We start from the raw sequence: 7500 nt of genomic DNA, 5'->3' as shown, positions 1-7500 counted from the left end.
TATCATTTATCATTCCAAATTGTGTTTCCCATTGTCTTTTACGATAGAATGAATCATGTTACTTATCAAATGTGATGATGATATATAGAATCATTAGCTATATAGATTTGCTTATCTTTATGTTCCTTTTTCTATCCCGTGATGATAAACCAACACTGTTATCTGGCTATCAGTGATAACATACGGAAGCTTTCTTTTTATCTAATGGCTAAAGAGCGACTGGCAATTTTTCTGAACTGCGAATAACTAGATAATATTTTTGTCATCCCTAGATTTCTTCAACTCTTAGAATGACTAATATCTTCTTGTGCGAGCCTCGTAATATCAAAGAGTTCTAAATCAAAGTTAAATTTCCTACTAAATACACATACCTTGTGCGCTCATATATAGCGGCTTTTGCTCCAAAATAACACTTTTTCGCTATCCAGCCTCTTGTAAACGTCACGAATTGGCAACGCTGCAGTGTGGGATTCAGAAGGTAAACAGAGTGACATGAGGGACGAGTTATAAGTGGAAATATCTTTGCTATTTTGTGTCAAAAGTGCGTATGCGATTTTACGAAAGTGCGGTGTGTAGTTAGCGCAGTGACGTGTGAGCCATTCTGGACAGTTTGGTTTCCTTTTTAAGCGAATTACGCCACAATTTGCCTCGTCTTCTTAACCCTGCCCACTTTTAGGTTTGAACTCGTATTTATGAGGTTATTTGAAGAGTTCACGTCGAATTATGAATTAGAAATGTGCCGTAATTGGCAATACTTAATTAGTATATTAATATTAATGGGTAAATTTAGACGGATAATACAGTTCCCTTTACCATATGAAGACTGTGGTCAAGTGGTAGAAACCGTCTGGTAACTTCTCATGTTTTGGAATATGTTCAGGTGCTTGGGTTTATAGTTGTATTGAGATATGTGTCATTCTGTACAAGAGGTGTGCATTGATTATATCAGTGAATTTTTTATCATCAAATTGCATATAGTGTTTGTCTAGATATAGGAGTAATATTCTAGTAGAACCAACTTGGGCAAGGATATTGGCCCTAATACCTAGGGAAGGGAGAAGATTAATCCTAAATCAATTTCATCATAGAAGTACAGATTCATGTGTGATTTCCAAAGAATTTCATGGCCTTATACTCGATTCGATAGGAAGGTTCATGAGAGGCGGCAAAACACCAACTGATAGCTTTTGCTATGAATATTGTGTACTGTCAAATTTTACTATGGCTTCTGCACCTGTAATGCTATAGCAAAAGCAAGCAAATCTCCATTATGCATAATCTGGGAAGACAGACTGGCACTACCCCTGATATAGTAGTTTTGTATGTGGGACTAAAATTACTGTGTCTCATCAGTGAACAGCAAATGTAGGCAAAATTCATTGACACCAAAATTGATAGTATTTTTGTTAAGTGATTTTATTTTTTATTTTATTTTTTTTATAGAATTGTGAAGATAAGCTAGTTCAAATGTTTAGAAGATATCAAGTATGGCTATCAAATGAAATGTTTTCTTATAATTATGTTGGCTGTGTTCTATCCAAACCCACTAAAGACTCAGTGATCTATGATTAAATACCAAGTTTAATACATCTGAAGGCCGGCTTGATAGTCGTGCAAATTTCAGTGATCAGTCTCTGTGCTTCGTGTCCTAGCATAGATTATCATACTTTGAACACATGTATTCTGGCAAGATAGAACTTGGACTGTTTTATCCCTTGTTAAATTGTAAAGGAGTTCTTTGAGCTGTATTTTCCCAATGCATATGCTGTAAATATGGTAAACATTTATTTGTCTATGGCATAGGGTCAAACAGTTGATTGATATGGCCAAAAAGGGTAAAATTAAAAATAGGTACTAGTAAGGTTCATTGAAAATTTCCAGGGAAGTGTACAATAGAAGCCTCTCTATGTTGAAATGATATATAATATGCATATATGAATGTCCAAATGCCTTTTCTCTTTCACTGTATGAAGTCCTTTATGACGATAATCAGAATTCAGTTTAGAAATATTACAATGGTAAATAGGTCATTACAACTGAAAGTTGATAGTATTCAGTTTAGGATCCAATAGAATATATATTAAATCAGTGGCATGAAGAAAGTTGATTAAGAATCAGAATAGATTTCAAATTTCATGCCAATCACTGGAAGGGTGTAAAGCATGTCAGGGAAATTGTGGTGTAAGGTGAAATTGCAAAGGAAAACTGAAAAGTGTAAAAGAAAGACTTGGAAAGATGCTCAGCTTTAGAAAACAGTGCATTTTTCACCAGAGAAAGCTTGATACAATAAGTGAATTGTCACTGAGTGATGACTTTAAGGTATTTTGGCTATTTTGTATAATCATCCCACTCATTGCTGTTAAAAACCCTGCTCCCTTAAGGGTGTAATAATACTGCAGGCTAGGTAAAAGGGCATTATTAGTGCATAACTAAATGAAATGCCAAACTTTAAAAAGGGGGTGAATGATGTAACATTTGAAAGTTTCTACCAGAAACACACTAACCAAAGCAATACAATACTTCATTGAAATTTATGACATATGAAAGATTGCTTCTTATTTTCAACCTTTATCTTTACTGTAGTATTGTAGATACTGATAAGCAGACTGGATTTTGAGGCAGTAATATTGTGGGAGAAAATTATATAAAAAGCTAAATCCAGGAAGCATCTATGTGACCAGAAGTATGTCAGCAGTTTCATTATGCTATATGATTAGCAGTAAACCACATCCTTTGTGATTTTGAATTTGAAGAGGAAAATATCAATCTATTTGCCATCCTGTACCAAGGAATTCTCTTTACACTATATTTTATTTTGAATATCACATAGGCTTTGTCTGTATACTATTGGATGTTCTATACTTAATAACCATTTCACAGAAGTTACTCTATTTCTTATCACATTTAAAACTTAGAATGAAAAGGAAATTATAATTAATGTAGTGTACATCAATGGAAAAGAGTTTTGGCTAAGGAGGGCTTGATGAATACAAAACAATGATATTTTTCCCTTTTTTCATTTACCACAAAAGGATTCCTTGTAATTTTATTTTAAAACCTTTTTTTAAATCTTAAAATCATTTATTCTCATTTTTGATAAAATATGAACATAATGTATTCTTAAGAATTTTCTATTACTCTTTATAGAAAATTAAAAATTATAGGACCCTGAAAATTAATGATTAGATTACTGCTGACCGGCTGCCGGTCATATAGATCAAATAAACTCTCCAGGAAAAGAAGACCCATGAAGATGTCACGGGAATTTTGACACCACCCGGGAAAGGTAAGTGTCCTAATAGTTTTTCCCAGCATATGTTTCCATTAAATTTTATATCTGGTGTTGTAGCCTAGATCATAGTTCTTCTCTACTTCCAAGATTTAGAAGCTAATCCTGAATAATGGCAGAACAAATACAGTATGTAGCTGATTTTTTTTTTTTTTTTTTTATTATTGTTGTTATTATTTTTCTTTATTTGATTACTTATTTATGTGTAGTTGTTGCCTTCGGTAAATTGTATGTGATGCTTCATGTTTTAGTCTTCCATTTATGGCCCAAGAAGTAAAAAGGATAGTATGATGCCTTTTACTGTCTTCTAATGAGTGCTTTTTCAGTTTTCATATATTTGAAATCCTGATAAACCTATATGTTATGTCCTGATAAGGAAAAAAAGGGTGGATGTATAGGTAGAAAAACAAGGATGTATAGTTCAGAAAACATGATAAGCTGGAATTTCTAACATATGCAACATTTAAAACTTTATTTATTTATTTATTTTTTTTGTTCTTTCGGTTTCATTTAATTGAACCCTGGCCCTTATTCTTCTTCCCTCTTTTTCTCCACTTGTTATTTCCTCTTCCACTTATCCTCCTTCCCTTCTTCCTATGATCTTTCCTCTCTTACTGTTACCCTTGTCCAGTCTTCCATATTTCCTCTCTCTGTTCCCCCAATCCTGCCTTCCTCTTATCCCTTCTTCATTCCATCTTCCTGTTCTCCCTTCTTCCCCTCCTCCAAAATTACTCAACCTTAGCACCTCCCCTCCCCGCTTCCACCTTCCTTCCCCCCTCCCATACCCCATCCCAAGCCACCCCCATTTGTTCCACCAGAGTGAATTCTCCCCCGCTCCTTTCCACCTGACTACCTTCCCTCCAACCCTTTCCATCTAAATAATTATCCTTTGGTGTGTTACGCTAAGGACAGGATCCTGAGTGGAGTTCCACGTTATTCTTGGAAGTCGTCATGCCTAGAACAGTTCCGATAATTTGGATCTTTTGATTATTTCTGGGAATTCTAGGTGGATGAATGTCTATTTTAAGCATTGGTAAAAATATATGAATCAGAGTATTTTGGTTATTATGTATATATAGTCATTCCTGCACTTACATGTAGTTGTTTGCTTCTGTGGAAATAAATAACATATAGTAATATAGCCTATTTCAGGAAGCAAAAGAAAATGTTAAAAATATTTTATATGTATGTATGACATGGTTTGTGAGAAGGGTAAGGGAATGTGATTATTAGTTTAACATTGTTCCTCCTTGTTAATTCTGGAAACAGAAGGTGTGGGTGCAGTTTGTAAAGAAATTTTGCTTTGTTTTGTACACAGATTTTATGTTTAGCCCCTATGTTAACTTATTGCATTCATGAGAGATGTTGCATTTCTCACTTTGCAAGAGTTATTCTTTACACAAGAGTATATACTGGCATATTTTTTTGTATTTGCTTGTGACTTATGTCTAGTTAATAATAAAGTTTTAGTTGACTTGTATAGTCTTGCTAGATTCTTATGCCTGTGATATATATGACAACAGAAAGATATTGTGTCAGGCATGTATTATGTATATTTCTATGTAAAATGATTGTGGTGTAATTGCTATTAGTAATTTCCTGACATTTTGAGATTATTTATGTTAATTATGTTACTTAGATTACTATTGTTATTACTGCCATTGTTTATATATGGCATTGTTAATTTTATTATTTTTATTTTTTCCTCCTTATTGGGTGATGATGGTTATGATGATGATTAATAGTAATTGTTGGTGATGTTTCTCTCTCTCTCTCTCTCTCTCTCCCTCTCCCTCTCTTTCTCTCTCTCTCTCTCGCTCTCTCTCTCTCTCTCTCTCTCTCTCTCTCTCTCTCTTCTCTCTCTCTCTCTCTCTCTCTCTCTCTCTCTCTCTCTCTCTCTCTCTCTCTCTCTCTCTCTCTCTCTCTCTCTCTCTCTCTCTCTCTCTCTCTCTCTCTCTCTCTCTCTCTCTCTCTCTCTCTCTCTCTCTCTCTCTCTCTCTCTCTCTCTCTCTCTCTCTCTCTCTCTCTCTCTCTCTCTCTCTCCCTCTCCTCTCCTCCTCTCCCTCCCTCCCTCCCTCCCTCCTCTCTCCCTCTCTCCTCTATCTCCTCTATCTCCCTCTCTCCTCTATCTCCTTCTCTGTCTCTCTCCCTCTCTCCTCTCTCTCCTCTCTCCCCTCTCCCTCCCTCTCTCCTTCTCTCCTTCTCTCCTTCTCTCCTTCTCTCCTTCTCTCCCTCCCTCTCTCCTTCTCTCCCTCCCTCTTCTCTCTCTCCCTCCCTCTCTCCTTCTCCTTCTCTCCTCCCTCTCTCCCTCCCTCTCTCCCTCCCTCTCTCCCTCCCTCCCTCCCTCCCTCCCTCCCTCCCTCCCTCCCTCCCTCCCCCCCTCCCTCCCTCCTCCCCCCTCCTCCCCCTCTCTCTCTCTCTCTCTCTCTCTCTCTCTCTCTCTCTCTCTCTCTCTCTCTCTCTCTCTCTCTCTCTCTCTCTCTCTCTCTCTCTCTCTCTCTCTCTCTCTCTCTCTCTCTCTCTCTCTCTCTCTCTCTCTCTCTCTCTCTCTTCTCTCTCTCTCTCCTTCTCTCTCTCTCTCTCTTCTCTCTCTCTCTCCTTCTCTCCTTCTCTCCCTCCTCTCCCTCCCTCCCTCCCTCCCTCCCTCCCTCCCTCCCTCCCTCCCTCCCTCCCTCCCTCCCTCCCTCCCTCCCTCCCTCCCTCCCTCTCTCTCTCTCTCTCCCCTCCCTCTCTCTCTCTCCCTCCCTCCTCTCTCTCTCCCACCCTCCCTCCCTCCTCCCTCCCTCCTCCCTCCCTCCCTCCTCCCTATCCCCATCCCCATCCCCTTCCCCTTCCCCTCCCCCTCCCCCTCCCCTCCCCTCCCCCTCCCCCTTCTCCTTCCCCTTCCCTATCCTTCCCCTTTTCCCCTCGACTCCCTCTTCCCCTTCCCTTCCCCTTCCCTTCCCCTTTCCCCCTCGACTCCCCCTTTCCTCTTCTCCATCCCCTTCCCTTCTCCATCCCCTTCCCCTTCCCTTCCCCTTCCTTCCCCTTCCCCTTCCCCTTCCCCTTCCCCTTCCCCCTTCCCCACCGAAACAAGCAAACGCGATCAGGAGCGGCGGTCGGTCGGGATCCTCAGTAGTCGAGAGAGAGAGAGAGAGCGATTCCCAGCGGCGGGGTCGGGTTTCCTCGGCCGCTGCGCATTGGGTGTCGGTGTCGCTGCCTCGTTTCGCTCGCTCGTTGGGTTTGTTGTTGCATCCTCGACCTCCTCCTGGCTCGTTCGGTTGTCTCGGTAGTCGGTTTTCGGTGCTGCTGTCGGTTCGGTATTCGGTGCTATTGTCGGTTCTCGGCTGTTTTTTCGGTGCTGTTGTCGGTTGTCGGCTTTCGGATGTTTTTTTCGGTGCTGTTGTTGATTATCGGTTCGGAAGTTGGTCGCTGCTCCGAGATTTGTTTACCGGAGAAGGCAGTGTGAGGCGCACGGGGTTGCGGGTATGGGCGGAGGATGGGTATGTGAATGGGGTGGTGGTGGGGGTGGAGGATGGGGTGGTGGAAGACGGGGGGGAGGGGGAAGTAAGTGAAGGATTGAAAAAGAAGGGCAAAAGAATAAATGGAAGGGTTAATGAGAGCACCAGAAAAAAAAGGTAAAACGAACCCCAAGGTTGAGGGACAGTTTAATGAGTCCCATTTTAAATCAGCATAATAACATATCGTGTCCTCTGGGCTGTGATCACTCTTTTTTATTTTATTTTTATTTTTATTATTATTATTTTTTTTTCTCGACCGCACACGTGAGCTTGGCGTGTACGTTCCAACGAAGATATGTAAATTGATACACGTTGGTTGGAGGGATAGAGAGATAGACGTAGGTTAGATGGATATAGACGGATAGATGGATTTATAGGTGTGTAAGTAGATGGATAGGCAGGTACACTGATAAGCTGACATGTAGGTGCATAAATAGGTAGATGGACTGAAAGGCCTGCGTTGACGGATACGTAAATAGATAGGTAGGTAAGGTCAAAGATAGATAGGTCGATGAAATAGGTAGGTCTATAGATAGGTAGGTAGGTCTATAGATAGATAGGTAGGTCTATAGATAGATAGGTAGGTCTATAGATAGGTAGGTAGGTTGATAGATAGGTAAGTCCATAGATAGTCGATAGACAGACCGATAGATAGGTAGGTCGATAGGGCTATAGGTAGATAGATATATAGAGAAATAGATCTTTTCTTTC

At 40.1% G+C, this 7500-nt stretch overlaps 1 protein-coding gene across 2 annotated transcripts in view; it reads left to right on the top strand.

The window, feature by feature from the left end:
* Positions 1-461: 461 nt before the first annotated feature.
* MICAL-like (protein) overlaps positions 462-7500 on the top strand; it is a 141798-nt gene continuing 134759 nt past the window's right edge. The window contains exons 1-2 of one of the 2 annotated variants that reach the window (XM_070130583.1): positions 462-478; positions 3148-3286. The gene's annotated coding sequence lies outside the window, so the exon portion shown is untranslated. Of the gene's footprint in view, positions 542-3147; positions 3287-7500 lie in introns of both variants that reach the window. The other variant, XM_070130526.1, reaches the window with a different exon arrangement.

The sequence above is a fragment of the Penaeus vannamei genome, chromosome 1, assembly GCF_042767895.1.
Source record: "Penaeus vannamei isolate JL-2024 chromosome 1, ASM4276789v1, whole genome shotgun sequence".
NCBI classification, from domain to species: Eukaryota; Metazoa; Arthropoda; class Malacostraca; order Decapoda; family Penaeidae; genus Penaeus; species Penaeus vannamei.
This window is presented reverse-complemented; position numbering and strand designations above follow the sequence as displayed.